This window comes from Callorhinus ursinus, unplaced genomic scaffold (genome assembly GCF_003265705.2).
Source record: "Callorhinus ursinus isolate GAN/ISIS: 27379988/994484 unplaced genomic scaffold, GSC_fseal_2.0 scaffold12, whole genome shotgun sequence".
Lineage (NCBI taxonomy): Eukaryota > Metazoa > Chordata > Mammalia > Carnivora > Otariidae > Callorhinus > Callorhinus ursinus.
Genome location: NW_027397074.1, coordinates 71,284,298 through 71,304,248, shown reverse-complemented (window position 1 = coordinate 71,304,248; position 19,951 = coordinate 71,284,298). Strand labels below are relative to the sequence as shown.

The window sequence follows — 19,951 nt, the reverse complement described above, 5'->3', positions numbered from 1 at the left end:
GCAGGTGGCGCCACAATTTAGGTTTTTAAGCCACCGACTGCCTGTGGTTTTCATCCAGCGCACTGTGCACTACAAAAACCCAGCCATGGGGCCAGCTCCTGGGGGAAAAAATTTCTCTATAGCACCACCAGGCTCTGGTGATTTATTTAACAAGCAAATCTGGCTTTTGTCAACTTAAATAGCAGTTCTGTTCCTAGACTAATAAAATGGTGGTAGCTAAGTGAGGGAAAACTTAAGGATTTCTTCTCTCTCCTGTTAAATCTGGCCCTTTTCTTCCAGCCGTGGGAGATGAGCCAATACTTTTCTCCTCAAGCCCTTTAATAAACCACAACCAAATTGCCATAAAAATCACCTCCTTAGGAGATAGGACTTTATGAAACAGTGTGACATTTCACTTCTCCCTCTTGTGGCCATGGGGCCAGGCAATGACTACCCAGTTCCTCACCAGCCTGGGGTGGAAGGGGTGACTTACAGATCCGATGTCAGCCGGGGAGAAAACTTGGTTCCCTCTTCACCCCTCACCAGCTGTCTGGGGCTGCAGGAGGTGTGAGAGGGAGAAGAGTTTGTAATGAATGCAGAAGCCCATTTTGAACTGTTATTTATAGAGCTTGTCCTTCCCAGCCTGTCTTTTCATAAAGAGGGCTCAAGACAACAGAGGACCTTCCTGTCCCCTTGTATTGTGCCCTTTATGTCCTTCTGCAAGGCAATGTTAACTCCTTGGGTGTGTACTGCACTTGCTTTAGAGTTTTCAAGTGCACGAATGGATAGAATTTCTTTGAATTTAACGACCCGTAAGGGGTAAGTCGGGCAGGTAAGAATGTGAGATCTCCAAATGACAGAGCTCGTGGGCAGCAGTGCTAGGACTGGACCCAGGTGTTCACGCCTCCAGCGCAGAGTCCGACTCATCTCACCCCATCCCATTCTTCAGGCTTGAGAGAGCAAATCCAACGGGCCATAATGACAATAATCGTAATAATAGTAAACATTAAGCCCTGCCCCATTGCTAATTTGACCCTTCCTGTTCTCCCTTACAATGACGTTCTAACCACCCCTTCAACATCACTTCCCCTGTATTACTAACTGGAAGGGGAAGGAGGGAAGGCCGTTGGCCACATGGCCCTGTTAACGATGAGAGAATCTGCTGGGTCACCTCACCTGCCCATTGTTGGTTAGCTTTTTGTCACGATCCTTTTCTGCCATTTGGTTCTGTTGTCACTCTTCAGGCACCCCATGGCATCCATTCTTTCGAATGAAAATAAATGACACCACACACTAGGCAGGAGATAAAGAATAATAAATGTATTTTATTTGCCACCTCTAAAAAAGGTCTTTGACTTCCCATCCATCCATCAGAAAATGACCCTGGGGCTCACCAGCAATATTCATGTGCACACACACACCCATACACACCCACACACACACATACACGAGCACAGGGAGGCTACAGGAGGGAAAAATCAGTTGTATTAAAAATACATGTTCGAATGGCTGAGGATAGAGGCAAAGCTGTTCTCCTGCTTCCCCTCTCTTTCAACATTTTTATGACATATCCTGAAAGCCAAATGGCAAGCAGACATTTGAAAGGCTCGCCTGCCCCCGCCCCCAGGCCCCTGCTTTTATTGAGCTATATTCTGTAAGTAACCCATTATGGTTTTCCATGTGGCTATCTGCGCTATCACCTCTGGGAAAGGCCCTGTGATGGTCCTGTGCAGCAATTTTAGGAAACATGCCTCGGTGTGGGGCCAGAACCAAGCGAGGACAGCCTTACAGAAGCCTGAGCCTGACTGAGCCCCTCCTTACATTTTGCATTCTGGGCACCTCACCCTAGCCTCAGTCCTGCCTCGAGAGACATTTGGCCCTGGGCTTCCTCCGCCTCGATGCAAGCCCAAGGAGCAGCGGCATTGAGTTATTTTGTTATGTGTTTCTCTGGACTTCCGAAACTAACCTGATATTGCGTGCCTTATCTAGAGTCTGGGATCCAGGGTTTCTGAGAATGGAGGAGCCAGATCAATGTATTAACGCAAGCTAATAAGATAACTCGTTGCTGCCTTCTGGGCCACGCAATACTCAGCGGAGAACCAGAGGCTAAAAGGGCTCCGCTCTGTCTCCCGGAATATCCTCTAACCAAACAAGCAGATGTCTGGTTTCCTCTGCGCTCTGGCGTGGCTCACCTTTTCATTGAGGCACCCACCTTTGAGAGCCAAGCTTCAGCAAGGTGCTATCTAGACAGGCCCTGCCTGGCCTGAGGATGCTGCCCACCGGGGGGCTTGTAGAGCTGGTCAGCTCACAGCTCCTTTCAAAGACTCCCCAGTTGACAACTTGGAGTTCTGTGAAAATATAACCCGGACAGGAAGGTGTAGGGATTTATGCAGTCGTCAATCATTTCCACCTAATGGGAAGAGTCTCCGGAGATGTTTTGATGGGAGGGACAGTAATGGGCAGGAAGCTGACTGCCCCTAGGAAAAGGAAAGTTGTAGAGGAGTCCTGAGGGAGGAGGCCAAAAACCATGGCTCCTTTGGCAGGTCCTCCAAGACTGTTGCCCATTGAGAAGGTGCTTTAGTGGCACAAGTGAGGGTCCTGCCATGGGACTCTGGTGGCGGTGGGGCTGGGGACCAGGGCCTCAAGCATGGAGATAGTACCTAAGTGTGGGAATCTCTCAGCTTCTCCTGCTGGGTGAGGCAAATTCCTAGGCAGAGGTTTCGGAGGTAGTGCTACCCACTTCCCATCCCGCATAGTTCCTCTCTGCCAGACGACTGTCTCAGCCACAGCAACGTGGTGATTTCTTTCTTCCGACTTCAGAAAGTGCCCTGATGTTGGCATTGTCTATTTTGCTGTGGTCTAGGTTTCTGAGAAGAGAAGCCAGGTCAGCCTCTCGATATAAACATGAATAGACGAGTCAGGTTACTGAGCAAGCTCTAGGGCACTTGGCCATTCATGCTCTCTCCCCCAGGCTTCCGTCCTTGGGTGCCTTCGGGGGTGCCTTGGTGGGGCGCTGGGGTTCTGATTAGGACTAAGTGCGTGAGCCTGTGTCAGCTCCAAACACCTGAGGGTCCCTCCAACCGACCCTCAGGGTCCACATCCCGGGGAGGCTGAGTGTTGCCTCCTTCCGCGTGCGCACCCTGCTCCCGTGTCACCATCTACGCGTCCCTCTCTGCCCCATGTCGCCACCGGCAGGGTGGCCAAGGGGACGAGGGGGTGTCGGCCAACGCCCGTGCAGGGGAGCGCAGGCGGGGCGGGCGGCGGTGGGCGCGGAGCTCTGGGGAGGCGCCCCCTGCCCCCTCTGCCGGCCGCCCTCCGTCGGTCTAGATGTCAGCCGCGAGCTCCGAGCCAGCCCGAGCGAGCCAGAGAGGGAGCGGCGGCGGGCGGCGGGCGGCAGGGGAGGGGAGGAGGCGAGGCGAGGGAGGGAGGCCGGGAAGCACGGAGGGCGGGAGGGAGGAGAGGAGGACCCAGAGAGCGCCAGGCAGCTGGAGTTTTTGCAGCGCTTGGCCGGGCTTCAATGCACAGCAGCAGCGAGCCGCGGCGGCAGCAGGCAGCCCGGGAGCTCCGGCGGCGGCCGAGCCAGCGGCGGCCCCGCTCCCTGCCCCCTGCAAACTTTGCGAGCAGCCCGCCCGGGGGGCCGGGGGCGCGCCCGGGAGGCCCGGCTCGGCCCGCGGCCGCTCTCTCCGCCGCCGCCACCGCCGCAGCCCCGCGCCTCCCCGGGGAGCAGCCGGCGGCTCCCGCGGCCCCCCAGCCCCGGGCCCTCGGCACTGCCCGGGCAGTCCCCCGGCCTGGGCGGGGGCAGCAGCGGCGCGGCCGGCCGCGGGCTGCCGGGGGGCGGCCGCGGCTGCCCAGGGAGGCGCGCAGAGGCGCCGAGAGCGCTCCCCGGCGGGTCCCCCGCGCACTCGCCGCGCCCGGGCAGCGGCCCGACCGGGCGAGCATGGGCGGCGCGGAGTGACGCCGCCGTGCCCGCTTGGCATCAAGGACATTCAGCCCGCGGGGGTGGGGACGAAGGGGGGCAGCCCCGCGTCGCCACCGCAGCCCCCGAAAGCCGCCGCCGCCGCCGCTCGGGCTCCGGGCTAGGTGGAGCAGAGGGGTGCTTGGAATCGATCCACATTTTCCGACCTTTTTGTTGGACATTCCGTCCACCTTGGACGCCGCGAGAGGAGCTGTCAAGCCCCGCAGGCTGTGATTTCGCCCTCGGTTTGCCTTGCCTCCTCCCGGGTTCCCTGTGCCTCGGTGGAGTATTTGCGTTCGGGGCTGGGGCTGGAGGAGGCAGCCACACGCGCGCACACGCACACGCTCAGAGGAGGACGAGAGGCAGCGGCACAGGCACCATCTGCAGTGTCAATGCGGCGCTCCGGCTGAAGGAGGCAAAAGCGGCGCTGCCAGGTAAGGAGCCGGCGGGCGGGCGGGCGAGGGCAGTGCGGGAGGAGATGCCCGGTTCGGTCCGGGAGTCCTCGGCTGCCCTGGAGCCAGTCTGCTGCACGCACGCACACACACTCAGGCGCACACACACGAACACACACTGGCACACGCCGCGCACACGCACCTGCCCACGTCCCACCTGGACCCCGCGTAGGTGCGGCGCGGCGGGAGTAGGCATTTCCCTTGTTCTTTCTCCTCTGCCGATCCCGATCCCGACTCAGACTTCTCATACCCAGGACTTTCAGGGTGGGATTTGGTGTATTACCGCCTCTCCCTCCCACCGGGGGAGGCTGAGGGAGCCGATTTTTCAGTTCCCGGCCCCTGGTATTTCTAGCTGGTTTTCAAAACGGGAGAAGTAATGAGAGCTTTGGGGGGAGACCCACCCAGTGTCATCTCTGCTCTGGGGCCTTTGGACACCCTGGGGTTTTCACGGGCGGCAGACCCACAGATACTCGGACAGATATTCGGAGAGCGTGGTGGCCCAGCGTGCAGGGAGGAGGCCACGGAGGCAGATGGGGCTGCAGTTCTGTAGGGCGGTGCATAGGGAACAGACACTGCGTTTCCCCAGTAAGAGGCAGCACGGAAGCCTTTCTGAAGCGTGGCACTGCTTCCCCGCGAATCGCCGGGATTTCAGGCTTCGTATAGCATTGGGGGTGCTGCTGGCCTAAGGAGGGTAAATGGGGGTCAGATCCTCCGTAAGAGGTCTGACCCATTCACATCTCCAATGTCTCAGCCACAGCAAACCCACAGGGCTCAGGGACACAGGACTTGGGTCTCCCCTTCACCTCTGTCCCCTTCCCTCTACACTGTGTGGGAAAGCATGGGGCTGCTTCAGCCTGGCCTCTGGCTAACACCTGTCACATGCCTTTGGAGGTGTGTGTCTGAGAAATCCAACGGGAAGGGGTGGGAGGAGGGTGTAGTGCTGGAAGGGAGGAGGGTCCCCTCTCTCTGTGTCCACCTCAGCAGTGCTGCCGCCCCCCCCCCCAAGGAGACCAGGCGTTCTTGGGTTTGCCAGTGTTTCCCCAGAGCCAGGCTGCTCCTGACGTAGAATCACTCTCCAGAAGCCTGGGGTTCAAGGTTCTATTTCCCTAAAGCGTTTCCTTTCCTTTTCTGCCTGGCTGAGATTTCACAGGCTGCTCATTTTCCAAACTTTTTCTGGAGGAGGTAGGAGGTGGCCGGGGCTCCCAAAGGGCTTTCTCGCAGTTTCCATTTGAGGGTCAAAGAGCAATTTATTCAGGCTCAGTTGTTGTAGGGAGAAGAACGTGAGATCCAAGTAAAACATTAATTTGGAGTTGCACGTAAATAGATCAGGGTCCTGTCTTTCTCTCTTGCTGTCCCTTTTGTGGTAGCTTGTTGGGCAACCTGGCAAGAAATGGGATGAACTTGTACCCTTTATGTGAGATCATGTGTTCAGAGTGTCCTACAAACTCACCAGTGGGAAAAAGATGTTGGGAGTCTTCCAGAACATGAGGGGAAAGGAGTCAACATTCTTTTGAACAAGGGGCCTCAGTGTTGGGCACAGGATTTGGTTGATTCTGTAAATCCTGAGGATGGGTGCTGAAATAAAGGGCTCGCTCCGCACCCCCATCTCTGCTGTTTTCAAACTTTGCCCGCTCCTGCAAAGGTCTCAGCTAGGCTGGGGAGGAGAGGAGCAGCCTCCCCTGGGGGGAGATTGTATTCCTGCTGTGTGCTGCCTGAACTGCCCTTTGATTGATTGGAAAGGGTAGATGGAATAAAACAGAACTCTCACAATGGGGAGAACCCAGTAGGGGGAAGACACATCATTTTCTTTTTAAGAATGGCACGTGTGTATGTGTACACACATCCAGATATATGCATGCCTTCTCAAAGAGCCTGGCTCAACGTGATCGGCTGGTCCAATGTGGGACAGCGGGACCCACCTCGGTCTTCCCGGCTGTGGAAGAACTGCAACATTTCCACACGCATGCCCTATGAGTGCGTGGACGGGGAGGTCCTGCAGATGCGTAGAGGAGCACGTGGTTTTCAAAAGAAATAGTGAGCGCCGGCAACAGTGGGTGGTTCCCAGGTAAACAGTCGCTCTCGGGACCTTGAAGGGGCAAAAGGATGGCGTACAGAGCTTCCTGGAATGCCTGTCTTCCACACAGACCTCTCTGCTCCCTTCCCTGCTTCTCTCTCTATCCTGTAGCCTGAGGATCCATCATTTTAATGCAAAGCCAGCAGTCATGATGCTAGTTATAAGCTAAACATTTTTAAACATGGGTTCAAAAAATCCCCACACTTTCTGCGCTTAGCATTAGGTACCAATTTGGTTTCTAGGGCAAAGCGGGCATTAATTAACATCTGTGTAAGGCTGGGTGTGCATCATCTAATTTTTTTCCTGGCTCTTGCTGAGCCCTGGAGCATGTCTGGTTGTCACTCTCTCTCTACCACCCCTCTGTGGCCTTCCTTTTAAGTTCTCTAGGGTCTTCGCACGCGGAAGGGAGTCGTCCTAGAAAAGCCCCAACCTCGAACTCTTCTTTTCAGCAGCCCCTCACGGTTGCGAGGCTGTGCTCTTGGTGAGCCTGGGCTGCCTCATTGAGCCTGGGCTGCCCACGAGCGCTGTTTCTTTCGGCCCAATCTGGTACTCACTTGCGGGCTCGCCTCTGTCCTCCCCAGACTTCCTCCTGGATGCCCACCGATGCCTACACACATTTCCAGAGGCATCTGAGGCCGCCAACTTGTTTCCTTTCTCCTGGGCTCCTCTCCAAGGCTGCTGCTGCTACGGCTCCCTGCAGACAGGGAGCTCTGCAAGGCAGATTCTGCCTATCCTCGGCCTCCCGAGCCTCGTAATCACAACGAGGGCTGCTGGGAATCGAGTCGGGGCTTTCTAGGGAGGCAGCGGTCCAGAAGTGGGGAGAGGGCTGAGGGGGCGGGGTGATTAACGGCTCTTAGCTCCTAGTTATCACCAAGCTTTGATGCAAAGAAACTGCCGCCCATCTCTCCCCTCGGAGCCAGCTAGGGGGCATTTCTTAGCCGCTTCTCCCCATCCTCACTAGGAGAAGGCACTACGCAGACAATGCCACCTCAGAGACCTGTTGGAATGGCTCCGTGATGGGCGGGGTGATCCACGCTGTGATGAGTCTGTGAGGCAGATGTGCTGTCCTCTCTTAGGGTCCCCTCTTGTCTCCTTGTTTGTGTGCAGCGCCGATGATGTGAATGAAGCCAGTTCAGACCCCGGGGCGGGAGAACAGGGCTCATTTCCTTCCCCCTGACACCCCCTTCCTGCTTCCCCTGTGCACCCCCTTTCCCCCCCACGCAACTTCCTAATTCACCTCTTAGCTTTATGTGCACATCCGACAGCCCATTCGCCCTCAAATTTGTGGCGCTCCAAGAAATCAATATAACATGAATTTAACGACAGCTGGATGATTAAGTGTTATTTATATTTAAGAGCGGCATTTTAAAAAGACGTCACGCTAATAAATCAAATGGCTGTTTGGGAGATGCACATGATTAGGGTAATTGCCCCATAGGCTCCATTGAGCAATGCCTGGCCCATGCAGAGCCCCGCAGACACTATCTCTTTGGAAGCTGGCGGCCCCGCTGCTCTGACCCTGACCTCCCACCCGATCCCCTCCGTCCGGACTTACTCACTCTTGTCATGCTCCTTACTGCCCAGGCTGTGGCATTCCAGTTGTGGCAGGAAGGTGGAGTCAGCGGGGACACTGAACAGGGCTCTGCTGCTAAGTGGTAGGAGATGGGTCTTAAAAGCGAAAGCACGCAGGAGGTCCTAATTCCCAGAGCAGAGGCCTTGTTCCAGAAGGAGGAGGCTACTTCTCTGCTTGATATGAAGTAGCTTGGGAGAAAAGCTTCCTCAATCCCTGCGAGAGTCTGTGCCAGCCCCGAGACCCCTGTGTTTATGGTCATGTGGCATCAGCCTCCCCAGGGAAGAGGCTGTGTGGACATTAGTGTTTGCCCTGGTGAAAGTAGCAGAATGGAAAGGAATAATAATCAGCAATGATGGTGGTGGCTAATATTTATTCTGCACTGACTTGGAGGAGCCATCATTTAAGTGGTTTATGCAGGTTGGCCCATTATCATCCATGTAAAACCACCCAGAGAGGCAGTTACTGAATTATTCCCATTTCCTGCATGAGCAAACTGAAGTGCCCAAGGAGAAAGACTTTGTCTAGGATTGTACAGTTGGTGGGTGGTGGAGCCACATCTCAACCCTAAGCAGACTGACCTCTCTCCTTATCACTGTGCCGTCTGCCTCCTTGGGAGATCTGTGAGGAGCGTGTTGTCCCCCTGGGGAGATTTGTGGGAGAGTATGCTGAGAAAGTACAGAATATGTGGTTTCTCCCTGGGACACGTCTATGACCCCAGGTGAATCTCTTTTTTCTTTGACTCTCAATTTCCCCATTCATCAAGTGGGCCTGCCTTATCTTTGACTGTTGGTGACTTGTGAAATTGCATGGATCATTCTAGCAGAGTGCTCAGTTCCTGAGGGTGACTCTTGCCTCTTTGGGTAACTCCCATCTCCCCCTGGGGAAAGCTAAGGAGGAGGGAATGAGTACCGACCTCCTCTGTGCTTTTGACTCTATGAGGCTCTGAGTCTTGTGCTGGTGGGAATCTAGTTCTCTCTAGTAACAGCTTCAGATTTGCTGGTGTTGTAGAAATACCATTCTCTCATCGAATCCTTCAAACCATCCAGCAAGGGGGAACTGTATTCTCATTTTGATTGTGTAGGGACTGAGGCGGGATGCCCAAGGATCCAGGACACTACATGGCGGATGGTCTCTTCACTCTTGGGAAAGAATGCCCACGGTGGGGACTTGCTGGTTCATTCATTCATTAGCCCTAGGGTTCTAGATTTTGGAAGTCAGAGAATCTTCCAAAGCCAGGGAAGGAAGCTTTGCCCGTGGGCGTCATGCTACACTGGGCGCCTGGGCCATACAATAATGGGAGCAGAGATTCTCTGGAGGTTGGTACCAATGGCTGCGTGTAGCTAAAGTCATCCTGCGCACTTAATGTGAGTGGAGCACTGAGTTAGGAATGACATCCAGATTCTGAGAGGTGGGGTCTGGGAGACCCTAATGGAGCCCGTAGACTTGGCTGGGTGCTGTCCCATCCCAAAGCCAGGCCTCAGCTGCCTGACTCAGTCTCTGTAGCCTCAACAGTTTAGGGAACAGCCCCAGGCAATACTCTTGCGGTTAGTTGTTTGGTTAGTTTTTTCCTCCAAACACAAACTTTTATTCTATGCTTTCTCTGCCTTCTCCTCTGTGCTGCAAAGTGAGCAGAAGTTTCTGCCAAACGTGAGGTGGCTAGCAGGGGTGCATTTCATCACCTCCCCTCTGGCACACCAGTGGGAGTGGCTGAAACTGGCAGATGTGGAGTCCTGCTCAGACTTGCGCCAACAGGGGCTCAGGAAGCCTTCAGCACCCTCTCGTTGCCAGCTAAGCCTGGCTAGACCCTCCCTCACCACGGTGCCTTCTCCATGAACCAGGATTCGCAGCAGCAAATTGGATTTTGGAATGTTTTGTCACTCCAACACAAACAGATCACTAGCTAAGAGGATGTCGCCTCTGCAGTCAATGCACTGAATGTAGACTAGTGGAATCAATTCTGAGGTCTTCTGGGGAAGAGAATTTTCATTAGGAAGCATGTGGAAAGAAGCAGTGGAGGAAGAGGGCACTGGGGCCACAGGAAAGGAAAGCCTTGGCTGCTCAAGTGAGTTAGTTAGCTTTACATCTGACATACCCGCTGAACTTGTCTCATACGAGCACAGCTGGATATTCCTCATGGTGGTGTGGGGTCTAGAGCTAGAGGCCGAACAAACCATTCCTTGGCTTTGGCCCAGCAAAGCAGACTTGGCTGACCGTTTCCCCTCTTATGGCGAGAAGAGTGAGAAGGGAGCATGTCAGGGCAGCAGGCAACGGGGGCGTGTAATTGAACCGGCCTACGCAGAGTGTCAGCTAACTTTGCAGACATAATTAGAGTTTATTTTCTCCCTCTCCATCTCAGACCTGCTTCCTGAAGGTAAACCTAAAATGGCGCAGAATTTCCTGAAGTGTATTCTGTGGGAGTGAATAGGTATGACATACACAAAAAGTTCCCAAGGCCAAAGCTGGAGAACCCCTGAGTGTGTAAAGCAAAGCTGGAGTTCCTCGTTGCAGGACTTCTCAGAGCCTTTAAACACACTAACTGGGATTGTGAAACCACAATAGGGAGATGTACTATGTGGTGGCCCTGAGAATCCACTGAGAAAAGCTGGCCTAAGACCAAACATTTCATTTTTCTATTCTTAACTGAATAAAGGGATAGATTCTACAGTGAAAATTTTAGCAGAGCGTTCACGCTCTACACACTAAGTACTGGGTTCTGGTGATTAAGCAGATACTAGGGTTTCAAACAGAATTTTGCCAGATGGGCAGATAGTCCAACTCTAGGCTCAGTGTTTGCCCCTTCCAAGACAGCAGGGAGGTCCTTAGGCAGGAGTGAGGTCCAGGCAGGTGTATATTTTCTCAGGTTCCTAGACAGTTCTGGTATGTTTTCCTGGTTAAAAAGCAGGGGTATTGTGGAAAAAGTTCATTTTTAGAGAAAAATAGATGTAGATTATCACAGCTCTGTAGCTTACCAGCTCAGGGGTCTTGGGAAAAATCACCTTATGTTTCAGTATCACCATTGATAAAATGAGGGGGTTGGTCTAGATTTTAAAAATATTTTAATATGTATACAGTGGAGCTCTTTACTCAAATGAAATTTTATATGGGATTCTAACACACAGGACTGTTCTGGTCAAAGCTATGGAGGAGCCCAGAGCCTTGCACTTTTGGTCTGTCTGCCCCTCATCGACAGTCTTGGCCTGGGTTCCCTAGAAAGCAGAGCCTGAAGCAAAAGCTGATGTGGGAACACTTTGTTGAGGGGTGAAATCCCAGGGCAGCAAGAGTGAAGGAAAAAGGGGGAGATGTAGGGAAGGAACAGAAACAGCAAATGTCCAAAGAATACAAAGAATGTTATTACCAAGCCAGCTAGACCTTCCCGAGGAAGCACAGCTGCCTGCTCCTTACCTACAGAAGCCTGATGGGAACAGAGTCTCCAAAGAGTCTGGATGGCAGGCACAGCCAGCATCTGCGCTGGGTCCTTCCTGTGAGCCGCAGCTCCGTGGGCACCGTTCTCCGCATGAGGCAGGAACTCCCCCTCACTTTGGGACTGTGATGCTAGCTCAAGCCTGAGCTGTCTGTGGGCAGGCCCATAGGCTGGGGCTTCTGTGGCTCCCCTCACCGTGGGCCTGTTGGAGCCTGGCCTTTGCCCTGAAGGAAGAAAGTCTTCGAGAACTTTAGGAATAGTGTGAGGCATTCCTGGAGCCACTCGGGCTAGAAGTGGGACACGTGGCTGAAGGCCAGAACTGGGGGTGAGGATGGGCTTTCAGGGAAGATCTGGGCAGGTGCATCAATTAGGGGTCTGGGATAATGGGTTCCCTATAAGATACAAAGGATTCTTCAGAACAGAATCCGATAGTGAGCCAGAGCAGGCTGTTCCAAGAAGGCATCATTCAGCCCTCAACAGTCATGACTCAACGGCCGCGATGGCCAACCACACTCTGGACTACCTAATTTAAGCCCCCGGGAGAAGCCGCATTAAGAACAGGTTCCGGTTAGGTTTCAAGAGGCTTTCCTAACTTTTAGAGCTTATTAAACAATGGAGTGCCTTCCACTCGGTGGCATGTGAATATCTCAGACACTTCTGTTTGCATTGGCTGAGGGGCATGGCTGCCTGGAAGCTGGGGTCAGAGGCAAAGGACCTCTGTCTTTCTCCTGGTTTTAAAGAAATATTGTAAGCATCAAACTCTAAGACCAAGGGGGGCATTTTTGCCTAAAATACTTTGCATAAGTCATTGCCTCCAGCTGGCACCCCTTCCTTTTTACAACTCGTGTGCTTCAAAGCCCCCCATCACCCAGGGTCGGGCCGAGCAAAGGACTGATGGTTGTGCTGTGCTTGTGACCTCTTCCCCACCCCTCACCCCCGCTCTCTTCACCATTAGATACTGACCCCTGTCTCTCCCCCAAATGTGCTTGCCTTTAGCCGCTGATTGATGTGAGCAACTCACGGACTTTGAGATGTGGGTCTGCGTTAGCATGGCTGCCCGAGATTTCCGGCTCCCGAGGGTCCGGACCAGCCTTTGGTTGAAGTTCTCCCATGTAATCAGAACTTAATTCATACTTTTTAATCATGGTAAAGATGCTACTGTGGGCGGTAGGGATGATGACAATAGCATTGAGATTATTTATTTCCTTATGTCTATAGATGAGAGGGACCATTTCTTACTTTTCTTGTGTGCTTGGTGCCCCACCTAGGGCCTGTCATACTGGAAGCAAGCAATAAATATTTGCCGAGTAAATAGAATGAATAAACGGAGCAGGAGAAGGTGGAGACGAATGGCCCATAAAGGAGAGAACTAGGGGCATGTGAACCTGCCCCTCTGGCGAGCGCCTGCTCTGTGGCAGGGGCGGGGCTGGAACCACATCAAGGCAGGTGGCTGTTACAGAGGATAAAACCAACTAAGACGAGGGCAGGCTGAAACCATCAAGCACCTTAGAGTGTCCTGGGTGATGGTGGTTTGCGGACAGGTGGTCTATTGACATGACACACGTGCAACTGAATTCCTGCTTTCCGTATAAAACCCATTGCGGGTTTAGGTGCTGGGAGACTGAAAGGGACGACCGGATTGCATTTCCCAGAGCATCCCGGAGACCAGTGCCTCCATGGAAAAAGCATCCGTGGCCAAGTAAGCCTTGCAAACATCCTAGGCTCTGTCCTCCTCTTAGAGATTTAAGATGTACCTTAAAGGCATAGGAGTTCCGCTACAGAGACACCTGTTTAATTATTCTTCGCCAGCCATTTTTCAGCTTGTTTGGTGGTGAGTGTTTAAGCCAATCCAGGAACAAGTGTTGGACAGAAGGCATTTGGGGAGACGCTGGCCTTCAAGTGAGAGCTTTCGGGTTTGAGCTTGGTCTGGAGGAGGAGAAATAGGAGAATGGAGTCTACCGAATCATTACACAGGGGGACCTGTGGGGTCCAGCCTGCAGAGGAGCTGCCTTCTTCTGGTTCTTGCCATTTGCTTTTGAGAATCTCAGAAATGGCTGCGAATTGTAATGAGATGTTGGTGACCATCATGCCTTCAGATGTACGTTCTCTAAAGGGACTGCTTTAAGGAGCGCGGTTGTGGCTCCGACTGGTTTGTGGAAATATTTCTGACAAGGAGCACTTTCTGGTTGCGCATAATAGATCGAGATGGATGTTTGTAAAATACATGGGTAATGATATTCACCTTCTCCATGTTGTTTTCTCGGCTACATTCATCCAATCAGAGGCTTCAATATAACCAGCAAAGATAAATGCTCTGCATTCACGAAGAAGGCTTGAGTTATTGAGACATAGCTCCCTAAATTTTGGACAGTAGAAACAAAAAATTTTCTCTCGAGGAAGAAACTGCTACCCCCAGAGAAGCTGAAATTTTCTAATTAGACTATAAATCCGTGGTTTCCACCATTGGGCAGTGACCCAGAGAACAGTTAGGCATTTCCCATGGGCAGCATTTCAGCGCCCGGTACCCATTTTACATAGGTAATTGTGTGCGTATGTGTGTGTGTGCATGCACACGCGTGTGTGTGAGTTGCGGTGGGGGTGGGCTATCACCCCAATGGTGTTTAGATTTGGATCACCTAGGGGACACAGGCTGGTGACCCAAGTGCCTAATCAGAAGGCCTCGGTCATGCTTTGCCCGAGCACGTGCTCCTTTCCAAAGTGAATCACAGTTGCTAACAACACACTTACTAACAAAATTCCCCTGACGCCCATTCATGAAGCATTGCACTAGTGATTCTATCAGCATTAAACTGTTTGGTGACTGAGTTTAGAATTATAGGAGTCGGAGAAATGAATTAGCAGTAAATCAAGTCCCAGCTGAGTTCAAACCCAAATGCAGTGAGTTTTAAATTAAAAATATCTTGCTATGATGAAGCAGTTGTAAGTCAAGCACTGGAGCTCTGTCACTCCTGACTTTGGAGAAGTGTAGCAGTCACCCTTTGAAAGGAAAACCCTGGCAACAGCTTGTATTGATTCCCAGCCATGCTGGGAAATTGCCACTTCATTTCTTCTTCATAAACTGTTGGCTTTCATTTTTTTTTTTTTTTTTGAAAAGGAATCCTATTTGCAGGGACACGGCAGAGCTCTGGGAACAGGGCAGGTGGAAGAGGGCTCAGGCCCTGGGGGTTCATTCGCTGCCTTCTCTTTGGTCCTTCTCAGGAGGAGCCGTGCAGAAGGGGGATCTGGGTCTGTGGGGGTCGTGTGATTTGTTTTGCTGTTCGGACCATATTTGATTCTTCTTTCTGGGGGATCTGTACAGAAAAACAACAAAGAGAACACTTCAAGGAAACTGCAAGACTGTCATGTTGCAGTGACAATTGCGGTGTAATAGGAAATCATTTATGTAAGTTACGCTGCCCTCTGAATGGAGCTTGTTGGAAGTGTGGCTACAGCTTCTTAAGGCCTTTTTTTTTTTTTTTTCTCTCCTGTAAAATAATCCTGAGGTTTTCATTTTCAGAGCAATTGAACAAGTATTATGTGCCGGCCAGGGAATAGGGAGATCCAGCTTCTAATCCTAGGCCTGCTGACTTTCTTCCAGACAGTTCCCTCTCTGGGCGAGGCCTCGATTTCTTTTCCTTTAAAGCTGGAATAAGCCCTTGCTGTTCCTGACCTGAAGCCCAGGAGGTGAGGATGAGTGTGCCATCCATATGAAAGGACCAGGTGAGCAGCGGAAGGTTGTATTTGTATGCAAGGTCCAAGAAAATCAAGGAGGAGACAATGAAGTCTAAGCTCAGGCCTCTCCCCATTACACCTCTACCAGCTCCTGTGTGCTTGGTGATCTGGTGAAGGGCTGAAATGATGAAAGAAGCCTGCATAGTCTGAAAAGAGAATGTTTGTGGGAGAGCAGGAGACCAGGGGAGAGGACGGTTAGCTTAGGAGTGCAGAGGCTTGGGTAGGAGGGGACCCCTGCTCCTGGCAATAGTAGGTTAGGTCAGGACTTTGGAGAAAGGAAAGGGGTTGTAATTTCTCTCGATGCCCACACTTCACCTCGCTCCATATGTATTCTTGCCTAAAATACTTTGCATAAGTCATTGCCTCCAGCTGGCACCCCTTCCTTTTTACAACTCGTGTGTTTCAAAGCCCCCCATCCCCCCAGGGTCAGGCTGAATCGTGTCTTGTTTGTCTGTGGGCAGGAGCCAGTCTGTACAGGTCTGGCCTGCAGGTGGGATCTGACCACTAGATAGGGTTTGCTTGGCCCAAAGAATGTTCAAGAAGCATTTGTATTATTGGAATGCTGTGAGGTGCAGCAGTCCCTCTCTGGGGAGCCCCAGTATTTACATATTTTAGTTAGAGAAGTAGATGTGATGTTAAGGAATAATTAGCTGACAAATCGATCGATCAGCTAGTCAATTCAGTCAATGTTTATAGAGTGCCTACTATGTGCGAGGCACTGTGCAAGAGCTTGGTTGTACTGAAGCAAAATTTCTGCCACTGGGGCGCTCACAGCTTGGCGTGGCCATAGCACCCATGTCTGTAGATAATTTAAACCCAACATGGTAAGAAGTGAGATCTGCATACACAGAAGGTATCCAGGTATGGAAGGCGGGACACGGAGAAGGTGTCCTGGAGAAGGACGAGGGCATTTTGAAGGGTGCGTGGGCATGGCCAAGGCATGGAGGCGAGCTCCCACAGCGCTGGCCACCTGCGGGTGTGCAGGGCAGGCTGGGAAGTGGGGCAGGGTGCAGAAACGGGGCAGGCGGGGCCAGCACGTGTCCTGCAGGCAGTGGCGAGGCCTGGGGGATTTCCAAGTAAAAGAAGCAAGATTCTCCTTGTAGAACGATCACTATGGGGGCAGCGTGCAGAAAGGCCTGGACATGGGCTATGATAGTAATCTGCGGGGCAGAAGGGAGGGCTGACCAGAGGCGGTGGCAGAGGGGAGGGAGGGATGGATCCCAGAGGCACATGGCAGTTTGAGTTGACAGGTGGGGTATGGCAGTGTAGACAGTAGGGAGCAAGCAGAGGGGGCTTTGGGAGGCCTTGATACCATTCACTGAGCTGGAGATTTCTAGACCCAGACTTGGTGGAGGGGAAGTGGCAAGGAAGGAGTTTGTGCCTTTTCTGGATGTGGTGAACTGAGGTACGTATGGGATTCCATGTACCGGTGAGCAGGAAGCCAGCAGACATGTGACCCTCGTTCCCCGGCAGCTTCATCTCAGTGCCCACCATGCTGAGTGCTACTCATCCCAGTGGTACACTTAGCTCACTTGGGGATCTGGTAGAAGCTTGGTAAGGTTTTAAATGAAACACACTACCCGGAACATTTTGCTTGAGCTTGTTCTGAAAACACCCAGACTCTCACTCTGCCATGGGAGCTCTCCACTCTTTTCTAGTGGAAATACAGTGGTTCCCAGAGGTTGAGTCCTACACAAAAGATCACCGAGCACGCTCAGGATAAAGGCAGAATTTCAGTAATGGAGAATGACCAGGCCTTTGTTTTGATTCGCTGGTTCCCTTTCTTGGTGTGTCCACCCCATTTTCAATGTGCACACACTCAAAACAGCAGGGGCTGCTGAGAGGAGCTCCACCGGGAGCAGAGAGATGGTGATGAAATTTTTGACCTTGCCCTTCAGGAATCATGTCTTGTTTGTCTGTGGGCAGGAGCCAGTCTGTACAGGTCTGGCCTGCAGGTGGGATCTGAACACTAGATAGGGTTTGCTTGGCCCAAAGAATGTTCAAGAAGCATTTGTATTATTTGAATGCTGTGAGGACAGTCCCTCTCTGGGGAGCCCCAGGTCCCCCTCCCTGTAGTCACACCTCTGCATCACACATTTATGGTGAAGGTACTTGAATTAAAACGCCGACAGCCTAGTACCTGGTAGATCCTCCAGCAGTGATGCTCACCCCTCCTTCCAATACACAGCGGAGAAAATAAGTTAACACCGTAGCGTTGAGCGCTTTGCATTCTACAGGGAAGCTTGGTGATTTAGGAGTCTTATTCATCACAGCAGATGTAGAAGGGGCTGGTGGTGAAATTTTTAGTATCTCCGTGCTCTATCAGTGTGTTCATTCTAAGGAAACTTTAGAAAAAAAGGCCATTTAGTTTGAGCACAGTGTAGAGAGAAAAATACGCAACTTCTTCAAGTCTTCACAGACCCTTTCGACCCCCAGCTCCTCCGTGCCACTGTGGAAGGTCACTGCGCTTGTGGGGAAGGGGACGTAGAGGTCCTTGGACAGGGTGAGGTGCCCAACTAGCATGGGCCCAGTTCCAGAATGAGGAACACTGAGTGTCCAGCCCCGAAGAGTGTCTTCAACTGCAAATTTGCAGTGCAATTTCAAGTGAAACGGTGCATCTACTCTCTTCTCTGGATGGCTCTGGGTGTCTCAGAGCCGCTACTGTAAGTGGCTTGTGGACTCTCTTATGGAGTGGGAATAGGGGGCTGGGTGGGTAGTTCTGAGCTCTCACCTTCGGTGAGCCCCACAGAGAGGACCGGGTTTCTGCATGACCTTCCTTCTGCCTCTGCAGCCAGCCCTCGTGCATTTTGTCAGTTGCGCTCTGTACATAATATATTTACATAGCTACACTTTCTGTCTCAGGGCACTCAGCAGTTTTTCCCAGTTTATCTGGTGGCAACTTATTTCCCTAGTAGGGGCCAGAGAGCAGGGCCTGGGGTCCGAAGAAGGGAAGTGATCTAACCGCAGCGATCTGTGGTTGGGACCAAAATAGAGTTGTTGACACCACTCTCGGCCGTGCTTATGGCATGCCCTGTGCATGACTCCGCTGGGGAGGGGGCCGTGTTCAGGACTGGGGACCCATGTCCTCTCAAAGGCTGCCTCATGGTCTAGGAGACAAAGGTAGGGAACAACCCCCCTGCTTCTGCTTTTCCGATGCACCACCCTCTTGTATTTCATTGTAGAGACTTCCCACTGACCCACGGGTTATCAGATGTCCTCCAAGCGGCCTCTGGTCCTGTGCGCTCAGATGAGAAGATCTCAGACAGGTGCAGACACTCGAGGTGCTGACTGTGTGCGTGGTATTGAACTGGCTGTTGACGGCCCGGGGCTGGGTGGTAGGTGCGGTAGGAGAGAGCAGGCTTTGCCAAACTCAGGACTAACTTCAGGAAGAAGGGACTGAAACTCATTCTCATCTCCATTCCTTCTTCCGCGAGTTGATGCTAGCCAGACTGAATGCTTTTTGGCAAATACGGATGAGTAAATTAAATATTCTGTAAAACCTGTCTTTGTATGTATGGTTGTCATTATTGAGTGAAATGGTTGGTTCTTTGCCTATAGGATTTGCGATGCAGTCAAGGCCCTTTTGCTTTACTTTGGTGATGGCCGTGTTTGGATGGTTCAAGAGGGCTCACGGCAAAAGCATCAGGGTTATCACATGGCCAAACAGAAAAACGTTAACTTCTAAAAGTGTCAGGCAACATTTCCTCTGCACGTGTTGCTTTGAAAGAACGGCATTTTCATCCCAAAATTTATATTTTCAAATTAAAAAAGAAATCTTTAGGCCTGGAAGAGGTTTTACCAGCTAACAAATTTTGTAAGTAGCCTTGTTCACATTCCAGATGTTAGCTAGGTCTAAGTATTTTTGTGTCAAGACAGCAGTATACCTAGAGACTTTGCAAATTCAGGCTGCCAAGAGCTTATTGGTAATATACGACCTGATGACTTGTATTTTTAGCATTTATATCTCATACCCCACTTAATTGCAAGCTTTTGAAAGCAGGCAACTGTCTTAGACACACGTGCAGTTCCCTTTGGACCCAATATTAGGGTGGCTTAATTTTCTTTGCTTGATTCTTACCTTAAACTTGGTTTTCTGAGCTTAAAAAGAAGAGTGGTAGAACGGTCAGACAGTAGAGGGTATCACACATACTGAGACCATGGCGAACTTCCTACTTCCACAGGAAGCAGGAAGTAGCATCAAGGGAAGGTCTGCATGCTGTGATGGCTGCGTCTGGCCTTTAGTATTTTATTTAATTGTCATTGCCCTACGATTGCAAATGAGCATCTACCGTGTTGGAGTCTTGACCACAGACTCACCATATCACTGGGAGGCACAGAGAAACGGCTCTTACTTCCTCTCCAAAATGAAAACTTGGCTGACTTCTTGTTCTTTGGCCAGAAGGTTCTGAGGTTTCACAAAGGTGAAAAAATACAAATGATAACATCAAAGTGTAATTCAAGGAATGAGATTTTTATCGAGGAGCACAAGTGGTTGCCCCTTAGTTGTTGCTTGCCTACTTTTATGACTCCCGTCCCCCCAAGCCCCCGCTCCTTCCATCTTCTATGAAGAAAATCTTAGAGTTCAGGCTTTTATCAATTCTCCATCCATCTCCTTTCTCTGAGCCACACACCTGGGCTTTGCCTGCAAGGTGGGCATCTTTGCAGAGGGCAGGAACAACCCTCTCCCTTTGGGAGCAGTGATGAAGGGCTTTCTCTGAATTACTTTCCACATTGACTGAGAGCTCATTTCTGCCCACGGCACAGT

The 19,951-nt window shown here is 51.8% G+C and overlaps 1 protein-coding gene across 4 annotated transcripts in view; it reads left to right on the top strand.

Annotated features, from left to right (window-relative positions):
• PLXNA4 (plexin A4) overlaps positions 1–19,951 on the top strand; it is a 573,332-nt gene that overhangs the window by 144,532 nt on the left and 408,849 nt on the right. The window contains exons 1-2 of one of the 4 annotated variants that reach the window (XM_073899213.1): positions 3,902–4,368; positions 13,065–13,153. The exons of 2 other annotated variants lie outside the window; for them this stretch is intronic. The gene's annotated coding sequence lies outside the window, so the exon portion shown is untranslated. Of the gene's footprint in view, positions 1–3,901; positions 4,369–13,064; positions 13,154–19,951 lie in introns of those variants that run through there. One more of the 4 variants, XM_025854986.2, reaches the window with a different exon arrangement.